The sequence below is a fragment of the Antechinus flavipes genome, chromosome 5, assembly GCF_016432865.1.
Source record: "Antechinus flavipes isolate AdamAnt ecotype Samford, QLD, Australia chromosome 5, AdamAnt_v2, whole genome shotgun sequence".
Taxonomy (NCBI): domain Eukaryota; kingdom Metazoa; phylum Chordata; class Mammalia; order Dasyuromorphia; family Dasyuridae; genus Antechinus; species Antechinus flavipes.
The window spans coordinates 154585315-154607320 of record NC_067402.1 but is presented as its reverse complement, the minus strand read 5'-3'; the positions used below and the strand labels follow the sequence as shown (position 1 = coordinate 154607320).

General features: G+C 31.2%; 1 protein-coding gene across 5 annotated transcripts in view; it reads left to right on the top strand.

The window, feature by feature from the left end:
• The window catches only part of PCLO (piccolo presynaptic cytomatrix protein), a 538245-nt gene that overhangs the window by 332665 nt on the left and 183574 nt on the right, over positions 1 to 22006 (top strand). The window lies entirely within an intron of this gene.

The window sequence follows — 22006 nt, the reverse complement described above, 5'->3', positions numbered from 1 at the left end:
GAAAAAAAACAATGATTTATCATTTTATTAAAATAATAGAACATGGAATCCATTCAGATTTCTTTCTGGATGACAAAGTAAAATGGATTGTGGTTATATTTCTTAAGTGTTTTTGAGAAACCAGCAAATATACAAACTCTGAATCAGAATTCTGACCATTTCAATCCATGAGACATGATCATTAGTAATTGTTCACATGTTTTAAGTCATTATCATCATCAAATAGTATTTGTTGTCTTTGGACTTACAGAGTATTATTATGTAATTAATTCTACAAAGGATGCTGACTTGATGTTGGGTCCTATATTTCTCTTTTGGCTTATGAGAATCTAATTAGTTAGCAACCTCTTTATGAGTATAAATCACCCAAACAACTGGTTAGTTCAATGAAAATATCAGTCAAATTGGTTGTTGCCTTTTAATAAAGTTTAGAATTTATTAGATTTTAATTCTCCAAAGATTTATCACATGCATTGGGTAGACACAGTTGAAATACTACTTTGGGAATCTGATATTGTTCATTAATCTACAAATGAAGATGTTCTTGAAAACGACATTGGCTTTATAGCTATTAAGCTGTTTCACCAAATAGAAAGATATCAAATGGAATTGTGAATGGAAAACTAGACAAAATTGAAGAGGAATCTTTACTGAGGGCTGCTCATATTGAAAACACAGTAGGATGATGTAATAGAAAGGGTACTGGATTCAAAATTCAAATCTGGATTTTGCGACTTACTATCTGTATAGTATGGTATAACTTGAAACTTCTATGAACCTTAGTTTCTTCATTTATTATGCAAGGCAGTAAGGATTGGGTAATCTGTAATGTTCCTCTAGTTTTGAACCCTGATTCAATGAATCATAAAGTGCAATATAAATAATATATGTAAAGTGATTTTCAAATCTTATGCCACTATATGCATATAAAGTATTACTGTGAATGATAATACATAATCTTTAAAGACATTTTCATGCAATAATACAAAGATTTTTTAAAATTTTATATTGAAAGGCAGCTTGCAATTATTCAAAGAAAACACATTTCATAGGAAACAAAGTTTATCTTGCTGCATGTAAACATAAATTATAATCATAAATGTGTATGTTGAAATATACTTGACATTTCTGAACATGTGTGTGCAGCAATAATAATGATAAGATTTTATTATATTCATGTTCTTTATAACCTTTGTATAGGCATTTTACCTTTTGTGGAATATAGCAAGAAACAAAATTCTGAGCATTTTGGTCCATAATGAATTTTAGATAATAAAAATTGATCCTTTGCTTGTTTTTGTAAGAGGACGAATTTATGAGATGATGCTTTTTTTTTTTAAGATGTGTGATCTGTCATCTTCCAGTGACATATAATTTAGTCTTTCATAATTTTGCTTCAATTTTGAATATCTTTTAAATTCTGATGACAATTTGAACAGTGAATGTCAAAATCCACTTTGCTATACAAATACAAATTACTTACTACAATCTTCTGAAATTTCCTATAGCTCACAAAAGAAATCAGCAGTATATTTTCAGTTTTATAAAATATTGGTCTTTTCCCAGCAGTTTCAACAGAAAAACTTAAATTATTTTTCCCTGGGGCATACATTCTTGCATTATTTTTTGGATGTTTCAATTATTTTCACACTACAGAGTATAGAAATAGTATAAGCTGTTCCACTAAAAAATGAATTCCACTATGTAATCCTTGTTTTATATCATATTTATATTATATTTATATACATGTAATATACATATGTATTATAATTGGAATTCATTTTTAAAATATTTCAGTAGAATAATAGTCTATACTATATGATTTTATATTCTAAATATTCTAGAAATTTTCATCAAAATGTTTACTTTGCTTCAAACTCAATTAAATTTCTTCTAAAAAAATTTCAGGGAGATTGAATAATGGTCCAAATGATATGTAATGTAGCACTTAGCCTTCTTAGATTTCATGTTATAATTTTTCTTACCATATGTACATATAGGAATGTAGAAAAACATTGACCGGAAATAATTACTCCCACATATGAGCATTTGTTTAATGGAATGATGACATGATTTGTCATGTCAAGTTGGTTTTATTGTTGTTGTTGTTTTTGTTTTCTTTTAACAGAGGCAAATTGCCTCTGGGTCACATAGCCAGAAAGTGGTAAGTGATTGAGGTCAAATTTGAACTCAGGTCCTCCTGACTTCAGGGCTGATGTCTATCCACTACACCAACTAGCTGTCCCTGTCATGTCAAGTTTAAGCTGTATCGATGATTCATGTATAAATATTTCTATAAATTCTTTTACATGGAATAGTTTTGAAAAGCATGGAGGGATAATACAGAGATCTATTTTATCAATTATTTAGTGTTTCTAATATTTTTGTCTTAATGCTGAACATTTCTATATTTTATTTTGCTTCTAAGTGAGAAGCAGTCTGGTTAAGAATAAAGAGGACTAAATTTGGATTCAGAAGACATAGGTTAATGTTCATATTTATTATATCTCTCTATATCTCTTTCTATATACATATAGTATTATGATAGGAAAGATCCTACAAGTTCAATTTTTTCATCTGTAAAAGTGGGCTAGTAATATTTATTCTATTTACTATATTTCATTGGATTATTTTGAAAATAAAATTAGAAAATATACATAAACATTATATAAATATAAAATTTAGCAAGTATGTCTGTCGTTCTCTGTCTATATTCCCCTGTGTCTATCCAGAGAAAAGAATGCAATTACTTGTAATACCAAGTAATTTAAAGTTCTAAGCTAAATCCATCTAGAACTCAAGAGTTTATTTTGAATACAAACAACTCTAACATGAAAGACAAGTAAAAATATCCTTTGTTTTCTAGAAAAGACAAAACTATTTTTATAAGAAGTAAACAGAAGAGAAAATATTAAACTTGAATAGAGTAGTAGAAATAACAAATTGAGAATCAAAAGAAGATTTTATATGTATATGCCCCTATTTAACAAAGGCAGGAAAGCAGAGATTTAATACCAGGGTAACAAATTTATAAATTTTTACGAAGAACTCAGAGGTTCTCAGATGAATAGAAGAAACATTAGAGCTTAATATATGGTTAAGAGGATTTTTAGTTAAAATAGGATGCTACTTGCCTTCTCCTCTCACTGAATCAGTCCATCCAGGAGATTTTCATCCTGGTATCTTAGGATCTCTGTACCATACCAATACATTGCCCTTAGATGTATGGTTAGCTCATAATATACTCTGGTTGAATGCCATGTATTCAGGTCTTGGCTCTGTTCCTTACTAGCTATTTCAGGGTAGGTAAGACACAACCTTCCTGACTTTGTATCCTCATCTGTAAAATGGAAATAGTGCTTACAATAATTCCTTCATGTAGCTATTATAAGCAAAGTACATTTTTAAAAAGTTTTATTGAAATATTTTTTCATATTGCTCCCATTTCATGAAAATTCTCTTATAGTAAAACATTTAAGTAAAATGCTTAATATATGACCTTATCTGAATGTGCATATATTTTCTTATCTACAGCATTCCCCCTACAGATACATGAATACACACATCTCTCTTTTTTTAGTGAACATAAATCTATTTTCTCTCCCTTTTTTCCCTCCAATCACCTAGGAGCAAGCAAGGGAACATATCTCTTGTAACACATACATAGTCGAGTAAAAAAAAAAATCTTCCAGTATTTGTATTGTATTCTGTACCCTGAATCCATCACTTCATAATAGAGTCATGAATAAAATGTTTCATCACCTATCTTCTAAAATCATAAATGTTTCTTGTAATTTTCAAATTATTTATTTTTTGTGCTTATTATATAAATTGTTTCATATCTATTTTATTCATTAGTTTATAAATTCTCCAAATTATTCATTTTAAAAGTATGAATGTTATAAATTGTTTTCCTCCTGCTTACTTCACTCCCTATCAGTTTATATATAACTTTGCCTTTTTTACATTATCTACTTCCTCATTTCTTATAAACAATAATATTTGCTCACATTCATATAATCAAAATTAATCAATGATTATTCAATCAATTGATTTATCCATTTTATTTGCATTTTTGCCATCATCAAAACAGCTATTATAAATATTTATATGCATTAAGAACATTTTCCTCTTTCTTTTAGTTCTTTTGAGTGCAGCCCCAACCCACAGCATTTCCTCACAAAATCATGAAAAAGTGTTATTATAACATTCTTTTATGCACAAACTTAGAAACCCCACAATATACCTTAAAATCTTGTTTTTGAAAAATATTGTTATATGTCTTTAACATATTTTCTACACTTTTAGAACAACTAAGGCAGACCAATTAAGAATAATATCCCCTATTTACTTTTTCTGATAGTTTAGTCCCTCAGCAACTTTAGCTACTAAATCATGTTCATTTTTGTACCTCACTATGGGCTAGTGTAGTTGCTTTGAAGTAAAGAAGTTACAGCTGAAAGTTTCCTTCAAAAATGTGCAGTATTTTAGAATGTGTCACTGAAACTCTCAGTTCAATTACCAGAGAAGTTACTATAGTGATGAAAAAATGAAAATATAGTTCAAGGAATGAGTAATACAAAAAAAGGGTCTTCATTGCTTCTTCCTTCTACTTTACACATATCACTCACATTTCAACTAATCTATACTAGATGGTTCATCACTAGGCACACTATATCACTCTTTTGTGAATGCTAGACAAAATAACCAAAGGGCATGCCATTCTATTTACTTCAAAAGACAAGACTAGTTCTGGGCTGTAAGGTTCTTATTCAGAAGATAGTCTAATCTTGGTTTGATCTTATATAAAATATAAATTTTAAAAAGTCTAAAAAGATGCAGAATCTTCCCTCAAGACTTCATGTCTAAACTGTTCTTTACAGGAAAATTACAGATCTGACTCAATGTCCTAGGACAACCCAGGAATAAACTCAAAGAACTTGGTAGCTGTTTTTTAAACAGGAATTGTAGATTTTTCTTGCCAAAAAAACCATCAGTTTTTTACTATATGGAATAGTACCATATTTTCTCCAACTTTTTCCTGCAGATGATTTATCATCCATGAAGAAGCATTTGTTTATTTTTCTGATACTTGACAAGATTTTAAAAATTATATTTGTTTTTACTTGATTATATACTTTCCCACACTAAGTTTGTTGATTATTTGGATGTCAATATGATAAATCATTACTCAGACATGGTACATCATTTAAAAATGTTTAACTTACAATGTTTTAATTTTATAAAACACTAAACATTCTTCTATCTATCTATTTTCAATTTCTTTTGCTGGATCTTCATGTACTTGTGTTTAATTCCAAGTCATTTACCTGAATCAGAGTCTCTTCTCTATTTAGACTATTAATTTGGTGATCTCAGCTCTTATGGATTCAATTATCCAATTCAATTGTATCCTAACCTCCAACCTTCTACCTCAAAACTGTCTCCTGGAAATCTCAAATTGTAGATCATATAGACTTATTCAACTCAGTGGGTCTAAAAATAATCTTATTACTTTTTCCATAAAATCCTCTTATCTTCCTAACTTATACTTTCAAGAATCCCTTCATCTTCTCTGATACCAGTGCTTGCAACCTTCATGTCATCATCAACTTCTCATTCTCTCCCTGCCTTTACACCTCATCAGTTGCTAAGTCTTGATTTTACCTTAACAACATTGCATATATACATCCCCTTTTTCCCTTTGACATTACTACTTGGTAAAGGCCCTCATCACCTCATACCTGATAGAGACCAACCTGAAGTATCAGGAGGTCTCTCTGAAAAAAAAAATACCTCCCCAAACTAGGTTATTTTCCACTCCATTATCAAAATGATTTGCCAAAGTGCGGGTCTGACTAAACTTATAATCAATCAACTTAATTGGTTCCTTCTTCCCTCTCTCTGGAAATTCTGTGATTTCCACCATCGTAGAAAGTAGGAGGAAAGCTTTGATTTCCTTCTGACCCAATGGCAGAGAGGAATGTCCAGAAGAAATGTGTTTGAGCAAATCTCTCTCTTCTTTTCTAGTCTCTCTTCAAGAGAGTATCTATCATATCTCATAGGGGGAGGTTACAATTATTTTGGGCATGTCAGAATAAAAATTATATTGTCTGATTTGCTATGAAGGAGGAAGGGATGAGAAGTAATACTTATTTTACTCAGTGCCAGTTTATCCCACCAAATGCCCAAAAGATAATCTGGCTTAATAATTTACAAATACATTTCTTCAGAAATTGGGGAAAATGAACAGATTGAGCTAGATGACTAGATACAAAAGAGCAAATGAATTCTTTAAATGAGAAGCTCAATAAAGTCTTAGCTTAACAGTATTTTTTTAGTTGTATTTTTCCTCAAATTGCATATATAGTTTTCATCATTTATTTTTATAAAATTTTGAGTTTCAAATTTTTCTCCCGTTCTCCCTTCTTTGATTATTGTTACTTTATGATACAGTTTTATAGTTGGTTTTGCCATACTACATTCCTTTCCATTTTTCTCATCAATTCCCTTGATATTCTTGACTTTCTAGATGAGTTTTGTTATTATTTTTTCTAGATCTATAAAATGATTTTTGGTAGTTTGGTTGGTATGGCACCAAATAAGTAAAATAACATAAACATATGTGAAAGTCATTTTTTATGTGTGATATGTACAAGTGTCCAACGTGTATATCAAAATGAAATAATTTTTGAGTGTAGGTCTGATGGAAAAGTCTGATTATTATCAGAGAATTAAATTAAATGAGCAGAGAAAGATAATTATTGAAAAGTTCAACACTTGATAATGACATTGCTCTTTATAATAAATCTCCAAATGGATAATATATACCTAATTCCAAGTCCCATGTGGCCTCCTTTTTTAGTGAAAAAGGGAACAGAGGGTGCTGGGAAGGGAGAGTAGGAGAGTAGTCCAGACATAGGGGACAGCCAGTGAAAAGGTCCAGGGTCAAGAGGAAATCATAATAAGATATAAGAACAAGAAGGAGCTGAGTTCTGAAAGACTGAAAATATCAGATTTATGTATCCTTAAAAGCATAAAAATCCACATAAAGTTCTAACATTTGTTTCTATATTAAAACACATTGGATCACAGAGTCTTCTAGAGCAGAATTTCTTAAACTTTTTTTATTCACAACCCCTTTTCACCCAAAAGATTTTTATGCAACACCAGATATATAGGTATATAACATAGCTATATAAATAAATATTTACTGATAATAGACCACAATTTTGTAACTCCCATGTCAGTGATCCACAGTTTAAGAACCTTTGTTTGAGTAGGAAGTTTTCACAAGTGAGAAAACTGAGACTCACAAAGGATAAATAATTTGATGTAACAAATGAATAATATGTTGAATCCAGAATTGAATGTGTCCAGAGAAGTAGGTAGATGAGTTTTCTGAAGGATAGAAATGAAAACTACAAAACTTTAATTTTTAGAGAAAATTTAGATAATTTTGAAGTGATACAGTGAAGACAGAAGAATCAGTATATAGAATGACTGTAATACTATAAAGGTAAATTATATTAAAAACATTAGAACTCAAACTAAATGCATGAGCAGCCTTAAACCCTTGAATCCTAACCCTCTCAGAAGGTTGGAATGAAACATATTCTGTCAATGTGTCATCTTATTTTACCTAACTGCCCTTCTTTGTTAGAAAAGACAATTCAATTGAGGAAGATCAACATTGGGAAATGACTGTAATATAAAAAGGGATTGATGAAAAATTTATTAAAAGAATGAAGATGTTCTATTAATGCTCCTGAAATGTTAAAAAGTCTGTAGCTTAATGGCTACATCCACAAAAAGATTTATGGCAAAGGATGGATAAAAGTTTCATAGTGAAAAAAGGATTGTGAGATTATCATCAACACTAGTGGAGAGAGTAGCCACATCAGTGAGATCACATACCCATTGAAGTTTCCAAAGTTGACAGTTCCAGCAAAATTGCAGACATCTATGAATAAAACACAGTGAAACAAGATCTGAACTCTTAAGAATTCTAAATAAAATAGTGAATGAATCTATGTGAGTTAAAACAAAAAAAAATTTGTGAAGCATAGTAGAACAGTAATTATGGAGCCAATTTTTTTCCAATTCTAGAAACTTTGAAATCTCAACTTGTTTGTAATTTTTTTATTTTAAAAAGGAAATTGATTTACAAGCATAAGACTGTTCTTAACTTGTCAATTGACACTGTAGTGATACCATTTCAAGAATGATTTTAAAGATTTTATTACAAAGATACTACTGAAGTTGTGTTTAAAGTAAAAGGTTATTCTGAGGACTATTGAATGTCACAATGTGGTATACAAAGCCTCTTTTTTCTGAATGCACTTACATGCCAGGAATTTTTTTTTTTGGTATTAGTTCATCCTCTCATTACTCAGATATGTTTTTCCATGGCTACATCAAATACCAAGAATATTAGTTATTTTCCTGGATTCATGGAAGGAAGTTCTTTATTTTATTATTTTTATAAATAGTACTTCTTACTGTTTTTATTTTCTAGTTCCTCATCTTCTTCAAGAAAGACAAAAGACTTCTTAGAAGACCCCACCTATCTTTTTTTTTTTTTTTTGCCTTCGAGGTATACATCAGAATTGGTACCTAATCAAAATCAAATTAAGTACTACAGACTCTTTTTCCCCTTGTTGATAATCAGGATGGGTCCATAAATTCATTTTATAGCTAACATTGTTAGGGTTCTGATTTAGGTTACCAAACTATTTTTTTTTCAAACTCATTGTAAGTCATGAATATAAGGAACCAAATACCAAAATATACAAAAGGCATAAGACAAGAAGAAAGAAAAATTCAAAGTTTGGGTACTATGTAGTAGAAATAAATGTTACTTGGGACTAGCTTTTCATTAGCCAGTGAAATAAATGTACTCCTTTTACAATTATCATTTAGATTTCCTTGTTATATTTGATATTGTTAGAGAACTGATTCATGGTTTCTCTTTATTTTTTTTAAATGCAATAGTACAGCTGATTACTCTGAGTCAAAAATACAGAGCAAGATAGATCTTTCTCTTAGAATAATATGGCAAAACTCAGAAAAGAAAGAAAATTAAGGAATCAGTAAACTCAGCTGGAAAATAGAGCTATATTTCAGACACCTGCTGCAATCTAAAAATAAGTATTTTTCAAGGACTCCGAATGGAAATCATTGTCTTTCCTGTATGAAAGGAGAATTGAGGATTATTTCACAAATTCCCCAAGCTCTCCATGTTCTTTGAAAATACTGGCTACTTTAATCAAAAATTGTCCTTCTGCAAAAGATACAAGTCTTTCTATGTTTAACAGAGGAAGTCAGGAAGAAGCAATATGATGCAATTATCATACCTAAGCCTGTACAAGGATGCTATGTACCCAGTGATATCTATTCAGAATACAGGATATAGCCACAAGAGGTGTATGTGTGATGAATCTATTCATTTTCTTTTAGAACTAATTTGTTTCTGTGAAAGTTTTCATTCAAGAGTCACTTGTTTGAGTGTGTATGATATATACATACATACACATACATGCACACATATCATAATTAGCTTACATAGATTCTGCTTTTGATAATGAAAATTTTGATTTATAGAATATATATATATACACATATGTTAGCAATACATTGTTTTATGTTATTCACATTTACCCTTTCTGATTGCTTTTTATTTATTTTGGCTGTATCTCTGCAAAAGAGTCGTTTTAGTTGATGTAATATAAAATCTCTTTCTTTCTGAATAATAGTTAAACCTGATCAAATATTTCCATATAAAAAAGAGCATGACTTTGAAGTTAATTTTCAGATGTACATAATGAGTTCTTAAAAAAATACCCAATTCCTGAATTACAAGTGTTGCTGCTTTTGCTGCTGCTACTACCAATACCAATACCAGTAATAATAATGATTTTAACCAATTGTTGACTTCAGGAAAGAAAGGAATATTGAAAGGAAGGTAATAAATAATGAAACACATACTTCTACTTTATAGTTTTCTCACTTAGAGAAGAGATGGAGAGGAAGAAAAAAATCAAATGCAATGTCAAGTCAGATGTCCTAACATTTATTAAATACCTACTATGTACTACCATCTCTCAAAATATTGAGGGAGGGGGCAATCCAATTGCTGGACCTAATTCTAACCAATGATTGTTAAATTTTCAGTATGAACATTTGCACATCAAAAATAATTACTCAAAACTTGATTTGTTCATTGTCTAGACTTAGGGAAGTATTAGGGAACATATTAATATGTTGGGGAGTGCAGTTGAGATTTAGTGGGACCCTTTGTGAAACAATCAACAGAATTCTGATGATAACCTTAAATTCATTTCTTAATGGAATTTATAGGATATTCAAGTATTTTGTCTGATTCCATTTTATTTGTGAGCATCAGCTTTTCCTTTGATAATTTCTGTGTTTTCTATATTTCTTTGTGGGTTCTTGACTTTCTTGCATTGTCTCATTTTATAAGGGATTGGGGTTTGTTTTTTGGAAAGGAGAAAATTCCCTTTTAAGGCCATTCCCAAGATGAAACTGGGGTTTCATGTGAATCTGCAGACTTCTAGTGACCTTGCTCCACAAGTCATATGTGTTTGTATTGCTTTCCTCCAATAGAATATAAATTCCTTCAGAGAGAACGGTTTCATTTTTCTCCTTGTATTTTTAGCACCTATAAAAGAGTTCTTGTCATGGAATAGGTGCTTAATAAATGAATTTTTGCTGTTGAATCAATGAATTATTACCAATTAGCTTTCTCTTCATTGACAAGATGTCATTGTGGATAGAGCATTGGGCCTGAAAATATCTGAGTTCAAATCTAGCTTCAGACATTTAACATTTAAATCTCTAGTAACCCTGTCCAAGTCCTTGAATTCTGTTTGCCTCCTTTTCCTCAATTGTAAAGTGGGAATAATAATAGGCTCAAATAAAAGTCATAGGAGATAATGCTTCTAAAATGCTTGGCATTGAATAGGAGTTTTATAAATATTTATGCTCTTTCCCTCTCTAACTAAACTTTTTGTCTGCCCTGGAAAGATACACAGACTACAACTGATGTTTTTAAAGTATGAAAAGCATCTGCCTTAAACTGAGTAAGAGAAAAAGTATTTTTTTCTTAGTAAATTTATTTATTTTTTAACACACATTGTTTTATGAATCATTTTGGGAGAGAAAAATCAGAGCAAAAAGGAAAAACCATGTGAGAAAAAGAGAAAAAGAAAAGCAAATGTAGCATGTGTTGATTTACATTCGGTCTCCTTAGTTCTTTTTCTGGATGCAGATGGCATTTTCTATCTTAAGTCTATTGGGACTGCTTGGGATCACTGAACCACTGAGAAGAACCAAGTCTTTCATAGTTGATCATTGTCTATTCTTGCTATTATTGTGTATAATATATTCCTGGTTCTGCTTATTTTGCTCAGCATCAGTTGATGTAAATCTTGTTAGGGCCTTTCTATAATCTGTTTGTTCATCATTTTTATAGAATAATAATATTCCATTACCTTTATGTGCCACAACTTGTTCAGCCATTCCCCAATTGATGGGTATTTACTCATTTTCCAATTCTTTGCTATCACAAAAAGACTTACTACAAACATTTTTGCACATCTTTTCCCTCCTTTATGATTTCTTTGAGATATAGAGCCAGTAATAGTACTGCTGGGTCAAAGACTATGCTCAGTTTTATAACCCTTTGAGCATAGTTCCAGATTGCTCTCCAGAATGGTTAGATCATTTCACAACTCCAACAATGAATGTGTCCCAGTTTTCCTACATTCCCTCCAACCTTTATCTTTATCTTTTCTTGTCATCTTAGACAATATTAAAGGTATGAGGTAGTACCTCTCAGTTGTTTTAATTTGCATTTTTCTAATCATTAGTGATGTAGAACATTTTTTCATGTAACTATAAATGTATCATCATCTGAAAATTGTCTCTTCATATCCTTTGACCATTTATCAGTTGGAGAATGACTTGTATCCTTATAAATTTGATATAGTTCTTTATATATTTTTGAAGTGAGATTTTTATTGGAAATACTGACTGTAAAGATTTTTTCTCCACATTTCTACTTCCTTTTTACTCTTGTTTGTTGCAAAAACTTGTGGTTTTGTTTGTGCAAAAACTTTTCAATTTAATGTAAACAAAATTGTCCATTTTGCATTTCATCATATTCTCTAATTCCTCTTAATCATAAATTCCTTCTTTCTCCAAAGATCTGATAGGTAAACTATCTCATGTTCTCCAATTTGTTTATGGTATTCTCCTGTTTTGCCAAAAAAAAATTTTTGGATAAAAACCAATATCTGTTTTGGTGGTAGGATCTCTTCCTTCTCTTCTTCTTCCTCATCTCTTCTTCCTCCTCCTCTTCTTTTTCCTTCTCTTCCTTCCACTGTTGCTTCTTGCTTCTTTTTTCTTCTGCTGCTTATTTTTCTTTCTTTCCTCTTTCTCCTTCTCTTCCTCCTCCTTCTCTTCTTCCTCCCCTTGTATTGGAAATAAGGAAAATATATAACTTTAAATTACAAATTTTCTAGGAACTATGGTATTCAGAAAAAATATAATTTACTTTTTATTAAAGAATAGATCCTTTTATAGTAAAAATTTCATGTCAGGGTAGACCAAGATTTCTTGTGTTTAAATGCAAGTACTTATAAAAATAAGGAATTTATCATCAAATCATAGACTTAGAATTGGAAGTGACCTTAGATAATATTTATTCCTATAGTTTTATTTTATAGATGATGAAATTCAGACCCAGGAAGTGGTCTGTTATGTTGTAGTACATAGAAACAAAAAGATTTTAACTCAAGTTCTTTTTCTTTACATCCTATCAGCATACATTCCACTGTACCATGTTGCCTAAATTAGACCATGCCTTATTTATTTCCATCTGCCCCAACACATTGCCTTATGCTTAGACTCATAAGATATATGCTACATGATTTTTTAATATGTAGGAAAGTATTAAAATTTCAAATCCCAGAGGATCACCCAGCATGGATGAGCCTTTGTAAGAAAAAAAAAAAAGAGAAAAATACCTGAAGGCCTTTCTATATGGTACCACAGCCTCTATGGCAGCTTTTTGCTTATTAGCATTTCCCTGGTCTTCATCCTGGCTTTTTCTCAGTGCCTTTTTGGTTTGTCCTATTTTCTGTTTATGGAAGCCCTCAACACATTTTGTTTTCCCCATGCTAACATATTTAAGTGCGGATATCTATCATCTTTCTTTATGTATATATGTACTTCCTTGCATGACTCTCAGGCCAGCTTGTTTGCAGTAATGAGATGTAATATAGTAAAAGCAGTATTTATTTCATAATCTACTGTTTCATAAGAGTAAGATCATTTTCTGGGAGACAGGTAGCTATGATATATTCTTAGGGAAAAAACAATGTTAAATTTTTTAAAAGTATATCATTACTTTATGTTATTTTTCCGATTTAAGCTCATTTCATTGGCTTTGTCAAAGTGTGGATTCGTATTATCTGTAAATTGTGGGGATTCTTTTGTTATTTCTGTCTATCAGCATATCTCAATTCAACTGACAGTTATCTGTCTAGTACTCACTGTTTACCTCTGCTACTCCTTCAGCTGCCACATCTCTTTTTCTCTCTTTCCCTTTTTTATATTTTCCTTGACATATTTGTTGCATTTCAAATCAAGGTAAAACCTTCGGGATAACACATATTTATTTGCAAGTTTCATCAAATTATATAAGGGATAGGGACTGGGTCCATGATTTCTTTAGAAGTAAATCTTCAAATGAGGGAAGATTGAATAGTGGTTAAAACAGTGATTTTGCATTCAGGAATATCTGTGTTCAAATCTGGCCTTTGACACTGGCTAGTTATATAAACTCTTTATGCCTCAATTCTTCATTCATAAAATAAGGATAAGAACAGATCGCAGACATAAGCAAAGGTCCCAGCATTAGTAGGAGGATAAAATGAGATAATATTTGTAAGATGTTTTACAAACCATAAAGATCTATATTACTAATGCAGGTCAGCACTTCTCTGAGATATATAATCTTTAGAGTTGTCCAAAGCACTAAGAAATTAAATAATATTCCTGGATTCATATAGATAGTATATTCAAAAGTGGAACTTGAACCCAACTCGTCTTAAGTACAAGGTTAGCTCTCTGTCCCTTAGATCATGAAGCACAGCTAAGTAATTCTTGCATACACAAAATATTAACAACGATTCTAGCAAGCTTTGCATCTGCAAAGAATACTCTTCCTTTGGTCACTATGGAAATACTTAATCAAGATCCCAAAATGTTGATAATGTATATATTGAACCAGATAAGTTTATTTATATGCCTAGTTATCTAGAAAGATTCTCTATGATTAATTTTTAATCTTTGTTTTTTATTAAAGCTTTTTATTTACAAAACATGTGTGGGTAATTTTTTAACATTGATCCTTGTAAAACTTTCTGTTCCATATTTGTCCCTCCTTTCCCCACCTCCTTCCCTAAAGGACAGGTAGTCCAATACATGTTAAATATGTTAAAATATATGTTAAATACAATATATGTATACATATTTATACAGTTAACTTGCTGCTCAAGAAAAATCAGATCTAGAAAGAAAAAAACCTGAAGAAGAAAAACAAAATGCAAGTAAACATCAACAGAAAGAGTGAAAATGCAATGTTGTGCTCCATATTCAGTTCCCACAGTCCTCCCTCTGGGTGTATGTGGCTCTCTTCATCACTGAACAATTGAAACTGGTTGGAATCATCTTATTTTTGAAGTGAGCCTCATCCATCAGAATTGATCATTGTATAGTTTTGATACTGTGTAATGATCTCCTGGTTCTGTTCATTTCACTTAGCATCAGTTCATGTAAGTCTCTCCAGGCCTCTCTAAAATCATCTTCCTAGTCGTTTCTTACAGCGCAATAATATTCCATAACATTCATATACCAGCTATTCTCCAATTGATGGGTATCCATTCAGTTTCCAGTTAATGGCCACTATAAAGAGGACTGCCATAAACATTTTGGCACATACAAGTCCCTTTCCCTTCTACAAAATCTCTTTGGGATATAAGCCCAGTAGTAACACTGCTGGATCAAAGGGTATGCACAGTTTGATAACTTTTTGAGCATAGTTCCAAATTGCTCTCCAGAATGGGTAGATGTATTCACAATTCCACCTACAATGTATCAGTGTCTCAGTCTTCCCACATCCCCTCCAACATTCCGTATTATCTTTCCCTGTCATTCTAGCTAATCTGACAGATGTGTAGTGGTATCCCAGAGATTTACATTTCTCTGATCAATAGTGATTTGGAGAATCTTTTCATATGACTAGAAATAGCTTCAATTTCTTCATCTGAAAATTGTCTTTGACCATTTATCAATTGGAGAATGGCTTGAATTCTTATAAATTTGAGTTAATTCTATATATATTTTAGAAATGAGGCCTTTAAAAAATAAAAAGAAATAAGGCCTTTAGCAGAATCTTTGACTGTAAAAATGTTTTCTCAGTTTATTGCTTCCCTTCGAATTTCCTCCTAATTCTAATTCCATCTGCATTAGTTTTGTTTGTATAAAAGTTTTTTTAACTTAATATAATCAAAATTATCTATTTTGTGATCAATAATGATCTCTAGTTCTTCTTTGGTCACAAATTCCTTCCTCCTCCATAGATCTGAGAGGTAAACTATCCTGTGTTCTTCTAATTTGTTTATAATATCACTCTTTATGTCTAGATCATGAGCCCATTTTGACTTTATCTTGGTATATGGTACTGGGTGTGGGTAAATGCCTAGTTTCTACCATACTAGTTTTCAATTTTCCCAGCAGTTTTTGTCAAATAATGAGTTCTTAGTCCAAAAGCTGGGATCTTTGGGTTTGTCAAACACTAAATTGCTACAGTTATTGCTTATTTTGTCCTGTGAGCCTAACCTATTCCAGTGATCAACTAGTCTATTTCTTAGCCAGTACCAAATGGTTTTGATGACCGCTGCTTTATAATATAGTTTTAGATCTGATACAGCTAGGCCACCTTCATTTGCTTTTTTTTTCCCATTAATTTCTTTGAAATTCTTTACCTTTTGTTCTTTTAAATGAATTTTGTTGTTAATTTTTCAAGGTCAGTAAAATGGTTTCTTAGGAGTTTGGTATAGCACTAAATAATTAGATTAATTTAGGTAATATTATCATCTTTATTTTATTTACTTGACCTACCCAAGAGTACTTGATATTTTTCCAATTGTTTAGATCTGATTTTATTTGTGTGGAAAGTGTTTTGTAGTTTTGCTTTTATAGTTCCTGACTTTCCCTTGGCAGATATATTTCCAAATATTTTATACTATGACAGTTATTTTAAATGGAATACTTTTATCAAAATCCCAAAATGTTGATAATGTATGTTTCTTAAATTTATATCTCTAATTGTCTAGAAGGAACATCTACCATTAACTTTTAAAATTTTTATTTATTTAAACTGAATACAAAATAAGAAAAAATCAAATAGAAGAACAAAAACAAAAAGGAAAACAAAATAAAACAAAACATTATCATGTGCCCAGCAGAATATCAGGAGGATTCAAAATATGTAATAATAAATTTTAAGAAACATACAATGATAATAGAAGATAATATATTCATGACTGTCCATCTTTTCTTTGCTTTGTATTCTTTTGTCCTTTACCATACACTTTTTACTTTATTCTTTTTTTCCCCTTTCATTCCCTACCTCCCACAAGTAGGTTACAGTTAAGCACAGAGATATATACATACGTATATACGTAGACGCTTACATACATACATATCATATATCTGTATACATGCACTTAAATATATATGTGCATACATACATACAGTCATTACCATTAATTTCTGAATAAGAAAAAACTTTAAAAGTTATCTAGTCCATAATTTTACAGAAGAGAAAAAGAATACTTAGAAGGAGGAAGTATTGCATTTCTGGGTCCCTTTTTATTTACTCCTGCACAGATAGCAAATACTCAGTTGGACCTAACAAAAGGCAGTCACATTTGTGTCAAATGATTAAGTGCAAGACTTAATTACCAGTCTAATACCAGAGCAGCCAATAACTTCCTATTGTTTCTATTGTGTGAACAACTATGTGGAAATCACAACATTTTAGCCGTGATCATTAGTGATCAGTGACTTGCAAGTGAGGTACCTCTGAGAGGAATAAAGTTCTGGAATGAAAATAATTTTTTGTCATTATTTTTTTTAAACCAGCTACAATGGGGAAAAAACACACTCAATGTCATTAAAAGGGCCATGTAGTATAAATCTCTTATAGGATATGACCAAGCAGTGTTTTCATCTCTAAGCATTGTTTTATTATTTGTTATTTGTGATTTATTACTTTTAACAATTTTTTCAAGAAAACCTGTAATGGTCCTTCTTCTGCTGTGGATATAATCCACACAGAAACCTAAGGTTTGATTCTACAATCCTTAATTAGGAGAGAGAGAAAAAAGTTTAGTCAATAGTATATTGAAGTCAGGGAATGTTTGAGATCAAATCTGCCTTACTCCAGAGGCAAGGCACCTATGTGAATTGCCTTATTATCTCCTTACCTCTCCCTCTCCTCCTCTTCCCTCTCCCTTACTTCTCTCTGCTCCTTCTCTTGCCCCCTCCCTTCCTTCCTCCTTCTCTCCCTCCTCTCCTTCTTCTTCTTCCCTCTCCCCCTTTCTCCCTTTCCCTCTCTACCTCTCTCCCTCTCCATTATTCTATTTCTCTATTTCTTTCCTCCCCTCTTCATTCCCTCCCTCTCTTCTTCTGTCCCTTCTCTGTCCCCTTTGTTCCCACTCTCTCCATTTACATATAAACTAACTATAGCAATATTTTAAATTAAATAGCTTTTATAACCTATGTTGTTATAGTAAGAAGGGGGAATAGTAAAACCTATTCTTCATTCTCATTTTCCTAAGGCAGCATTTATAGAAACACATAGATAAGAAAATTATGTCATTTAATGTATGAAAGATTTGTCCTGTAATATTTTGAGGAATTCTTTTGTTTGCTGAATGGAATTTGTATCAAAATGTTGAGAAACACCTGATATTTTTACTGCTTTCTTTTTCCAAACAGTAAAAAAGTTAAATTTTTTTGGGAGGTGGGGGAAGTTTGTTTTGTTTTCTCTCTATGCGGAAAGGGATAGAGTTTGTTTTACTTTAAACTGTTTATTTTTCAAAGAAGTCATTCATAACTCTCCTTTTTTAGGGGGAATGAGGGATTTTTCCAGACTTGAAGACTAAGTACCTTTCAGACTGATACTGAGGCAAGGAATTGGAAATTATAAAAGATAAAATGCTGATGCTCTTGTAAAAGGAATAAGGAAATATGTGGCTAGTATGTGAAAAATGTTTAAGAAGTTCATACAAAGTTCAGTTTTATCAGAAGAATATAACCTGTTCTAAACCTATGCTAAATATATGTACATTTATAGTTATTATCAAAGTATATAAATACTTTATAGATTTCTTCATAGAGGAATGAGATATATTTTAACAGTTTTTCTTCATGCTGTGAGCTTATGAAATTGTCCTTTTATGTAGTTATGTATCTCCCAGCCAGTGGAAAGACATTCAGATACAAATTTCAGGAATCACTTTTTTTATACAGAAGGTAATTTATAGAAAACTATAGAATAAATCTTTTCAGCACACAGCAGGGCATTTCTTTGTGAAAACCAGGGTACATGGCTATCATATAGTGAGACAAGGTATTTTGAGCTTTTTATGAACTATAATAAAAAATATGTTTTCAAATATTCTCCTTTAATTTTTTTTTTATATCTGCATCCTACAGTGACTGGAATTTTCTTAGATGATATTTTTTCTGCATTTCACCTGGATGCACTATTAATAGACACACATAATTTCACTCATAATTGTTCTGATACATGTTATGAACCTCTCCCATTAATCTTGTCAGCCTATCTAGAGATGAGTTGCAAATGTCGCAACTAGAAGTAAAGGAGCTGTTTTTTGTTTGTGTTTTGTTTTGTTTTCCAAAATGGGATCTCAGGCACAAAGTTGATTAAATTCAATCAGACATTTACCCCCTTTGTGGATATATTAGAGCACCATAAATTTTTGAAAGAATTCTTGCTGAGTTTCAGTGAACTGAGGATGAGGCAGGATGCAGGCCCCTTTCTTGGTGACTGCTCAATGTATATGCTTAATCATTTTAATATGAATAATATATTTCATTTTACCCAGAACTTTTATTTTTCTAAGTATTTTCATATGTTTTCACATTTCAGTTGATATCCCCACAACAATGATGTGAAATCAGTAGATTCAGTATTATGTCCATTATATAAATTCTGAAACTAAGTCCCAGAAATAGCATGGCAATTCGAACTCTAATTCTATAAAGCAGATATTTTTTTGTAGGACTTTAAACAAGAAATTCCTTGGCTTCAGTTTCCTCAGACCTTAGGAGGACTCCCTTCACCTTTACTTCCCTTTTAGCACTTCATTTTTCAAGACACAGCAACCTTTCTAGTTAATAGGAATAACAGTTTAAACAACTATTAACCAAGCAGTAGTTTAACTTTCTATGCCATAGTAAGATAATTTACCAAAAGCAAATTAAGCTTCCCACTAAAATTGCTATATCACTTTCACAGTAAATTAATAATTTCACCTGAACTGGGGATAAGAATTGTGAGGAATCTACTATAATAATTGAAACATAATATTATGAGAGCCTGGTACACAATGGTGACGATAGTAATAAATAAAGTGGAAGTGGTTTGAAAGATGCAATGAAAAGAATATTAGATATGGAGAAAAGGAACCAGAGTTGAAATCCCACTTTGCCACTTAACCAATAATGAGACCAATCACTTAATCTCTATAGGCCTGACTTTCCTAATATGTGAAATAAAGAGAAATGACTACTTGACTAAAGTCCCATTCTAGGACATGCGATGTAAGAGAAAGAAGAATGGACAGGATTGGTGACTAATTATTTATAAGGTGACAGAAGGAAAGAGGGAGACAAAAATGAACTGATAATTTCTGACCTAGGCAACTGGAAGAATGATCATTTCATTCATAGAAATAAAATATCAAGAAGAAGCTAGATTAGATTTAATTCAATCTTTTTTTTAGATATTTTACCATGTATAAGGAGATATAGTATGCTAGGTATAGGGGATAGAAAGACAAAGTGACAATCTGCTGTCATAGAGATTACACTCTATTGAGGGATGTGAAGCAGACAAAGAGATAAATACAAGTTAATGTAAGGAAAAAAGAATGCTAATGTGTTTCTCCCAGAAGTGACCTATGAGTTGAGCCTTGAAGAAATCTAAGAATTCTTAGAGGCAAATAGGCAAAAATTGAATTTGAAGAACTTGTTAGATTTCTGTTCCTAACAGCACAATTCATAACAGCTCTTATTAATTTCCTTTGTTTTACACATCTTGGAGAACTGTTCCTTAATATAGCACCTTTATTATGCTTTGAATGTTTCCTTTTTTTTTTTTCTTTAGTCTCCTTAAGGAAGCAGTTAGGGAAGAAATCTAGTTTGAGTTTTTTAATTGCTTGGTACAATGAATTGTCAAGAGACATCTCTTATTGGGGATAATATAATGCCATGTTCAGCAATTTCCCTTATATCCCAGTGTCCTATCAATTAGGTCACGAGGTTATTCTTCCACATAGAAATTTTAGCCGAGAAGAGAATGGTACATATGTATAATTGCTTTTAGAAAGATTTCATGGGTTTTATGATATGTTCTGTGCCTTAATTACTTTGTTTTCCCAGTTTAATTATTAGTTTTGCTCAGATATAGAAAAAAAGACTTTAGAGTTCTCAACTGTCCGTCATATTTCTCTTTTTAGAATTCAAGTCTATAGAATTCACACTTAATGGATTTCATAATATCACTATTTGAACACTAATAGTTACAACTTGTTTAAACTAATGGGTTCATTGGATTTTTATGTCTGTAGGGATTTTTCCCCATTTTTCAAATTTAATTGATGATCTTTTAAAAAATATTTGTCATTTCATGATGAATGTCTCAAACTTCAGCAATAGAACTTTTTCCTGGTAACAAGTGTGATTAAGCTGAATCCAAAGAGGGACCATGTTTAATGACACATACTTTGTTCTACACCTATTATCTGCCATGTTAATGAAGAAAGCCAGGAGGCATGGTTCATTAGAATTTTATTATTCTTTATTTTATTTGATAATTTTGCTAATTGGTCAACTATTTCTGCTTATTTTCTTCTGTTCTAGTTTTTCCAAGTACTCTCAAATCTTTATGTTCATCATTTATTATATTGTAAGAGTATTAATTATTTTTTTCCATTTTGTTCAACTACTTTTCAACTGATTTACAATAACATTCCTTCCAGTTTTTTCCTATTAAAAGTGGCTATAAGTATATATCTGCATATACTGAGAATTTCCTTCTGTCTTGATCCTTCCAATCCCCAAGATAATTTTATGCCAAGTACTAGTATCAGAGCATCAAAACATATATGCAGCTGCCTTCACATATTTGAAGGACTATCTTGAAATGGTTCTGATTCCATATATATTTGATTCTGAGGTATTTTCAGATTTTGCCACAAAAGTATTATATATAGGGATTTATTTGTCATTAACAACAAGAATTTTTTTTGGGGGGGAAGTAAGGTTTTAAAAGATGGATTGTTTTTTAAACAACTGAACAGAGATTTTAATGTACCTATTGGGAAAATAACTCAGTTCAAATCTTAATTCTGCCATTTACTATCATTTCTCTGGACTTTAGTTTCTTCATCTGGAAAATGCGAATAATAATAATAATAATACAGCTATTATCTATCTCACAGAGTAGAATGAGGATCAAATGGAGGTATCTTATATTAATAAGATAACTTTATGGCTTAATAGATTGAAAGTAAGATTTGAAGACAGGAAGATCTGTGTTCAAATCCTTCCTTGATCATTATTAGCTTTGTGATCCAGAGCATGTCATTTAATTTCTCTCTGC